Raw genomic sequence first — 9,063 nt, 5'->3', positions numbered from 1 at the left:
TCAAAAAAAGTATCAAAACAGTCTGAAATGTTCCGTTTCTTTGAAAGGAAATTCCGACTCGACATGTTTATCTTTACACCTTTTTTTAGACTTCAATTCTTTGCACAAGATGATTTATGGAAGTTGCTAACGAAAAAGCATCATGGCAAACTACAGAGCTTCTAATCAGAAATATTAATTTATCTTTAAAATTGTGATCAATTTTTATTATTAAAAGTTTTGCATTTTTAAATCCAATCAATCTTTTCTTTGTAAGCCTCTGGCTTGCCATGATGTCTTTTTCGGAGTAAAAGATCTTTAAAGCGGCCTGTTTAAATGTAACACAGGAAACAGATGCAAAACGCCGATTAAGACATTGAGCAAGAATATGTATTTTGACTCAATTTAGATGAAAATAAGTAGGAGCATAGTATTTGAATTTGATTTTAGCCACAAGAGCTAGGACATATCACAATTAGGCTCCAGAGTTCTTAAAGTAGCTTTGCTCAGATTTTGAAAAATAAAAGAGATCAGAGTGAATGAAGATTTAGATATATGAAAATTCACATATTTGCACTGCGGTGGAAAGATGAAATTAGAAGATCCTCGCAGCTAAGAACACTACTGAAACTAGTAGTTGTAAGTAGGACCTGAAAAAAATTTTTCAGGCCCGTACGGGATTTGAACCCATGACCTCTGCGATACCGGTGCAGCGCTCTACCAATTGAGCTAACAAGCCAACTGGGAGCTGGTCAATGAATTGGGTACAAATAAACATCCGAGTGAATGAAGATTTAGATATATGAAAATTCACATATTTGCACTGCGGTGGAAAGATGAAATTAGAAGATCCTCGCAGCTAAGAACACTACTGAAACTAGTAGTTGTAAGTAGGACCTGAAAAAAATTTCAGGCCCGTACGGGATTTGAACCCATGACCTCTGCGATACCGGTGCAGCGCTCTACCAATTGAGCTAACAAGCCAACTGGGAGCTGGTCAATGAATTGGGTACAAATAAACATCCGAGTGAATGAAGATTTAGATATATGAAAATTCACATATTTGCACTGCGGTGGAAAGATGAAATTAGAAGATCCTCGCAGCTAAGAACACTACTGAAACTAGTAGTTGTAAGTAGGACCTGAAAAAAATTTCAGGCCCGTACGGGATTTGAACCCGAATTTGAATTTTCATATATCTAAATCTTCATTCACTCGGATGTTTATTTGTACCCAATTCATTGACCAGCTCCCAGTTGGCTTGTTAGCTCAATTGGTAGAGCGCTGCACCGGTATCGCAGAGGTCATGGGTTCAAATCCCGTACGGGCCTGAAAAATTTTTTTCAGGTCCTACTTACAACTACTAGTTTCAGTAGTGTTCTTAGCTGCGAGGATCTTCTAATTTCATCTTTCCACCGCAGTGCAAATATGTGAATTTTCATATATCTAAATCTTCATTCACTCGGATGTTTATTTGTACCCAATTCATTGACCAGCTCCCAGTTGGCTTGTTAGCTCAATTGGTAGAGCGCTGCACCGGTATCGCAGAGGTCATGGGTTCAAATCCCGTACGGGCCTGAAATTTTTTTCAGGTCCTACTTACAACTACTAGTTTCAGTAGTGTTCTTAGCTGCGAGGATCTTCTAATTTCATAAAAGAGATCAATTAAGCCCACTGATTGAGACCTGTTATAATTAGAGTCCTAATTTCTATTAGATTCGCGAAAAATTTGAAAAGAAGTTGGAGCGAACTTTTTCAATTTGATTTTAGACTTCAATGGCCGAGGCAGGTAACAATTAGCTCCAAGTTCTTAAACTAATTCGTGAAGCAATTTGAAAGATAACATAGTATAAATTGTTGGAGTAAATTCTTTGAATTCGACTTTAGGGTCCAAGTTATCAACAAGAATTCTTGCAGCGACTCGTTTTAAGAGATTTAGTCGTCAAACGCGTTCAATTTCTGTTTTGTCATAAACCAAATTTGAAGATCAAAATTTTAAAATTTCACTTGTCATGTCTTTCCTTTCTTTATTCCTGTGTTACACCGAGTGACTGCGCAAAAGATCTTTTTTTCACTTAACATAAGGAGTAAATAAACTACAAGATCTATATATTTTAAAACCAAATGCCTGGTCTAAAGGATAACAAGTGATTTACAAGCTTTATTGGACTATCGAGAATATTTGTTTTAAAAAGGAAAGAAACACAGCTTATATAAACCAGCAAAATGACGAGGGAATCAAGAAAACTTATAAGGTTCACGCTTGGGTTTCGTAAAAACAACGTGCTTTCTGTACAAATACGCATATAAATACGCATATATTTTTTTTTATCATTCCTTAAATGTCCATGAAACTCATCATCAATATACGGAAGCGTTCAACAAGCAAACACGACAACTGTTCTGATTTGGTAAACTTTCAATTTCTCTTATTTTATTTAATTTGCATTTCCGATTCAAACGTTCGCCCGAAATTTTCAATTTTTTACTGACGACATTTAAAACCGTGACGAGCCAATAAGAATGTAATTTTCTTGTTCTTGTGAGAAATTCTGATCTTTCAAAACAACGAATCTTCGCCAATGGACCTTTTTATTGTTGAGTTATACCGTATCATGAATCAAGTTCGAGTCAACTTAAGTTTTTCATCTCTTTTTAAAATAGCAAGTTGTTTATCTTTTATTTCAGTTGAAACGGTTTATTTCGTCTGTTTCGATTTCAACACAGACAAGAATTCCCGAATTCTAAATTGTTGCCGGCTAAGCGCTCCCAGCCTCTTAACGTGTTACAAAATTGTCGCGAAGTTTACAAAGGCTGTTATTATCCGATAAGACATATTAAAACCCCGGTGATAACCACAACTGATACTTTAGCTGCGAAAAATTGAACTCGTCAATTTCAATTTCTTGTTCATGCATACGACGTAGCGTATAACATGTATATGTATTCCACATATTATGTGACATTTTCTCGACAACTTTGTGGAGCTTAGAAAATTTTGATCAAGAGAAACCCAAATAATGCAAGAAAAACAGGAAAAGTTGAGCATGCGCAATCATTGTGGTGAAACAAACGCTTTACAAAGGAATAATTTCGGCCGAGGGATGAATGAAATAGCTTATAGCGCTTTTCCTCTATAGGATTCTTGTGGATGCAAGATTGTGGTCGAGTGCGAGAAATCAGGGCTAATATTCTCTTTTATACTCTGAGTCAGTTTACACGGTTTGTCGTTGAAATTGGACTTCTGCCTCAGGTGCGTGTAATTAAAAAGAGTCGGAATCTTTGGGAAAAAACCTTGATACCTTGGAATGTTTACTCCTTTGAACGCAACTCAAATTAAATCAAATCTGCGAAAATCGTATTTAGGTGAGAAATGGGAGTTGTTGCATCCATGGTACATCATTTTGAAACAAAAAAAAAAAGAAAGCAGAGAGAGCCAGTGCGAAAAAAGGGAAAAATTTAAATTGACTCGAACTTGACTCGCGACTCGAACTTGACTCTTAATACGGTATAACTACTGTTTACTGTTCAAAAGAGTGGCTCGTATCCTATCTTTTTTTCCACGATTTGCGAAACAATTCCCAATCTTTATTTTTTCCTATTAGACCCTTCCTTGAATTATGAGAATCTATATTTCTTCGTCATGGAAATGAATCATTTTAGACTGGTTTATATAGCGGTGTATTTCAACTTAACTAGTTTGTCCAGAGAGCTTGTGACCAGGCATTAGAGTTTTAAAATATAAATTACTTCCAAACGGAAACAGTTAATGGCACAAAATAACAAAATAACGGATATACGATGGCACTGTGCTAGAGTCTTGCTTCGTGTATGAAAAAAATACTTCCTTTTTTTGTAATAAAGTTTCTAGATTTCCACTTTGATATAGCTCATACTGAGAATGAGCTTTCGATTGAATAAATGTCTCTAACCGGCGTTTTCTCTAGGTATCATTCGGTTGTCAATTATCAAGTACGATCGTCTAGGTGAGAATAGTCCCGAAAAAGTTTGTTGTCGAAACTAGACACTGGCCTGAGCAGAAGTCATCAGAGTCGACTGAACAATTTTTTGCAAGTCGAACGTTACAAATTTGGTTTGTAAAAGTGATTGGTCAATTTTGCAGTGAAGTGGCTGCCAGACTCAAAGGGCGTTCGTCCGTTGATTTGTCAGTTTTAATCAGTCGGTAGGGTTAGTTTGTTCTATTTGGTCCGTTAAGTGTTTTTTAGGTCGTTTGTAACGTGCTAATGTTTGGTGCCCTCTGTTGTGAGTCTTCACTAAGTTAGTAAACCAGTTTTTTAAAAGTCAGTCTTTGATGATAGTGTAAGTCGATGGTGTTCAGCAACGTGATTTTTGACGCAACTAAGTTACGAAAAATCAAACTAAACTCATCAAAAGATTTCAGTTTTGAATTCCATTTTGTCTTTGTCCGGCCGAAGTATTTTTGGAGTGCCACCTTACATCACCTTTGTGCGACATCAACTAGGATATAGCTGTGATACTAATTGTTAAACAAACCCCCAAAAATGAGCGATAAGAGCTTCGAAATTAATAATTTGAGTAACAGTATCCCGTAGCTAGAATTATATCAGTTTCCACTTGTTTCGGTCTTAAATTTGATGCAACCAGACAATACGAGATAAATTACACCAAATTGTAACTGATACTGAGCTTAAATAAATCAATAAATGATTGCTCAGGGTCTGTATAACAATCCGTAACACAACAAACTATTCCAAAAATGGTGGCTAATTAAGAACTATTCACTTACCATGCAATTAGTTTCATCCATTTCAAGACAATTGGTGAAAAGACGAAGACTTCGTACAATAATTAGACTTATAAAGGGCCACCATTTTTGCCAGTATTACTAAATAATTGAAAGTTCTTATCTTTGCAGTATCCACTAAAAATGTATTTGATGCCAGTGTCTACTCTTGACCAAAATCTTTGTTCCTCCACCCATCTGACATGCAACATTGCCGTTTTCCTGCAAGTAGAAAATGCGAATATGATCAGGAAAGCCTACTTTCCATGAGGATGAAAAATAAAAATAAAAAATAACTAATAGTAGTTTTACTCTCTGACACAAATGATATATATATGTATAAATGGAAAGCATCAAAACTTTTTAATAGAAGAAAAATCACACCCCCACATGGCTGTGTTGGAATACAAAATGAAGTTTCAAATAAATTAAGAAAGGAAAACATTTGTATTTTAGCGTTTCACTGGAAACGTTTTACAATTATTGCACAACTCTGCTTTTCCCGAAGGCAACACCCTAATTCCCTCGAATTTCGAGTCGAAGAGCCGCTCAGACCGAGCAACTAATTCATACTACGTGGATGAACTGAGATAATACGACTCGTTTGGATCTCTGAAGGAACTTAAGGCGTTATTTTCCAAAGGCAACACTTACCTGCTGTTTTAGTAAGAATAAGAATACTTTCTTTGCTCTCCAGTGTCCTCTTCCTTCCAGAACGCAATGTTATGTTTAGCACAACCGGGACAACACGTCTTCACTCTACGATGAACCGCGTGGTTTGCTGAAAATTCTACAAGTTCTGATGAATATGGATTAACAACTGCAGCCAATAATCAGCTGCTACGCCGCGGAATTGGCACGGGATGTGTTTGCACGCTCAGCCACATAATCAAGAATCAAGCTAAATGAAAAGCATTGTGAGTGACGGATTGGCATGTGGGAAGACGAGGGAACAGCTCATAGTGTATAAAACGTATACAACAGGACAACTTCGAATAAAGACTGTCTTCCAGAATAACAATATACAAGACAGCTTTCACGCATTCCTTTTCATTTTTCTTTTTAGAGTTTTCATCAAGAGTTCAAAGTTCAATTCGTGGGGGGTAAGAAACATACAAAAATCCACGTGACACTCTCGGTCCAGTTTTCAACACATAGCGACTAAATTCTAGAAACTACTATCTAACCAGAAAATTGCTCCGGCACTCGAAAATAGCTAATTTGAAAGGCTGATATCATTAAAAGTGGAATGTAGATATCTGTAAGAAATAAAGAAATTTTTCAGGCCTCACTTTGAAATTGTGTCAATAAATTAAGAATTGTTCATTGTTCTCTTACGCGGGGAGCGTAATGAAAAGAACGCAAAGATGATGATGACGCACTAAGTGAACAAGAGACCAGCCGGACGGCGCATCGAGACTGTTAAGACTGATAATAGGTTAATAAAATAAATTTGAAAGGTTGTGGAGGAAGATTTTAATTCGTGTTGCTTCGAGCGCGGGACAAAGAGAAAAAACAAAACAAAACAGAACAATTCTGAGTCCTCATAAGGAATCGAAAGTCGCGTTTCTCGCTCCAATGCTCTACCACTGAGCCACAGAGTCCTCACGATAATCAAAACAATGCTATCACGAGTTTCATTAGTGAACAGCACGTGTGAAACGAATAGGACAGAGACAAGACGACTAAACGATCTTTCTCTATCGTTTTACCGAGCTCGAAATTAACTATCTTTTGCGGTATTTGAAAGGTAGTTCGAAGTTCTTAGTCAATCTTAGAAAGAATAAGCCGCCCTAACCCATGGCTAGTTTTAAAAAAATCCATTCACTCAGCTACCTTGTCTAAGACGTTGAATTGTGGCGCATTAGCTCTTGGAACAGGCGCATTTTTTTTTTGTTTTACATGCAAGCAGGGGAAAGCGCGAGGCGGGCGTGAAGGAGTTGTGAGAGGTGAGGCTTGCATCAGTGGAGGAGCACTAAAGAAAAACCCTCCACTTGCAGCTGTATTTCTCCGTGCGCTCGCATCCGCTCGCCTAAAAAGATAAGAAATAAAATTGGTGCCTGTTTCACAGGATATTGAGGCTTGCTGCTTAACAAATTAAGTACCTTCGACCGTGCTCTGCTCTGTTGCAAACCAACGTAGGGAACAGTTAGAGCACGAAAGAAATGTAGGGGAAAATAGTCTACGTGTACCCGCACCCTCCCCCCGCCAAGGTGAAACGAAGATGAGGATCCCTCGCTTCCGTTTCACCTTGGGGGGAGGGAGGGTACGGCTCTACGTAGTCTAAGGGGAAAACGAGACTTAGAGATAGGTTGAAGGAGCCTTTGATTTTTCTTTTGTATGATCTCTCACCCTACCTTACAAGGTATGAATTTATCCATCTCTTTGAGGAGTCTCAAAGTCGTCCTGCATAAAGTGCACGATTGTAAATAAAATATAAATTCGTGGTGTGCCCGTAATTAAGGTGCATTATCAGGGTCAAAATTAAAATGTAAACTCTCTCGGGTTTGAATTTCTAAACGAGTCTTTGGGTATACTGGTGTTTTCTCAGTGAATTTCAGATATAATTACTGTTTCTTTGCGAACAAAGTTTCTTTCAAATCAACAGTTTAGTTGAAAGTTTCAATGAACTTTATTGAACTGGACAGAAGTGATCCCTGTCATATTCAATGCCAGTGCATTGACTACAGTGTTGTACAGTGTTCTACCAATTTTACAATGGCTAAAGCAAAGTAACCTTTCGACTCCCATGAGTGATCGTTATTTAGATCCACCCCACAAATATATACCTTACACAAGATGCACAGCTTGTCCAGAGTGCTCTACAAATATAATCGTCGGTTACAAGGGTTGCAACGAAAAGGTTTAAAGTTATATCAATGGCCGTTTATTGTTTCAGTTTACGTATGTGTTTCCCTACAATTACCTTGCGTGAAAACTAATTTATTGAAAGAACAGAACGACAAACAGTCATGATAGTAATAAAGTATGAGAATAAAAAACTTTGATTGGGGATGGATTATTGTAAAATGTGATTGAAATAGTGGAGGAGGGGGAGGGGGAGGGGGAGGGGGTTGGGGGTTGGGGCAAAAGCTGAAAAAAAATTATTAAAACAGACGTAAAAAAAGATTCTTCCATCTCCCAAACTACCCACCCCCCCTTACCTTCTAATGGTCCTTCCCTTCAGCGGATTAAGAGCAGTTTTAAATGTTTGCCTGGACAGTGTCCACTTAACTATTTTCACTAGAAGGAGACAAGGGAACTTATACCCCATTCACACCAAAGCTGAACCATGTTTTAAAGCTGTTTTCTCAAACACCATTGAAAATTGTCTTCTTTACAGAAGCGGCTTAGACCGATGTTTTTCGACTTCAAATTTAGCACACTGAAAATAAAAGTTAGTGACCACTTGAACCCCATGGAAATTCAGTGTTTCACTTCTCTGCCGGTTTCTGATTTTCATTCAGTTAAAATCGATTTGACTAATTATGATTTGCTAGTGTGAATGGGGTGTAAGTCCAGGTCCGTCACAAAAATTATGAATGAAAGTCAACGTAACTCAATTACAGCTGCCTAAAATAGCACTTTACATTTCATGTAATACCTCACTGTAATATGGTAACTCCACCTGACTACATAGAAACTTCTTCCCTGCACATAAGACCCAGGGCAATAAATAAGTATACTTTATACAATAAAAAGGTGGAATAGAAAGCGTACAAATTTCTTTCTTGTAAAGCAAACTTTTTGTGGCTTGCGAAAGTATGCAGACTGAACTCCTCCAACAACAGTCCCCAAGGCTGTTCGCCTACGATGTTCTGACGAGCTCTTTTACTTGATAAAAGGAAGTGTTCAGCCAACATCATCCGAAGCCACAGACGATAACACCAATAAATTAAATAGTTATCACAGAGCTCAAATGTATATGAAAAATTTGACAGTGATAACACTGAAATATATACAGTCGTTCATTGTTTAAATACTCAGATCGATTAACATATCCATCATAAATAAATACCTCTTTTTTGAATTAAAATGATGAAGATTTGATTTTGAATCCTTGGTCACAAACCAATTTTGTGTTATTCTGTTATTTAAGGCTTAGAACACAGATTTTTAATTAGTGTAAGACTACACTATCCAGCCTTTAATTAGCTTTGCTATCAGATTCCCGTAAAGATATTTCTTTGCGCACTACTTCTTGCCTATTAACGCCCACATTTTAGTATCCCACAAGGCATTTTCCAATGCATTTTAAAACCTACAAATTTCGAAACTTTTGAAGGAGCTTTAGCAATTCACACGACTACAAAGTTTAG

The sequence above is a fragment of the Pocillopora damicornis genome, chromosome 12 (assembly GCF_964200805.1).
Source record: "Pocillopora damicornis chromosome 12, jaPocDami1.2, whole genome shotgun sequence".
NCBI lineage: Eukaryota > Metazoa > Cnidaria > Anthozoa > Scleractinia > Pocilloporidae > Pocillopora > Pocillopora damicornis.
The sequence above is the reverse complement of the archived record's forward strand: the minus strand, read 5'-3'. Positions refer to the sequence as shown.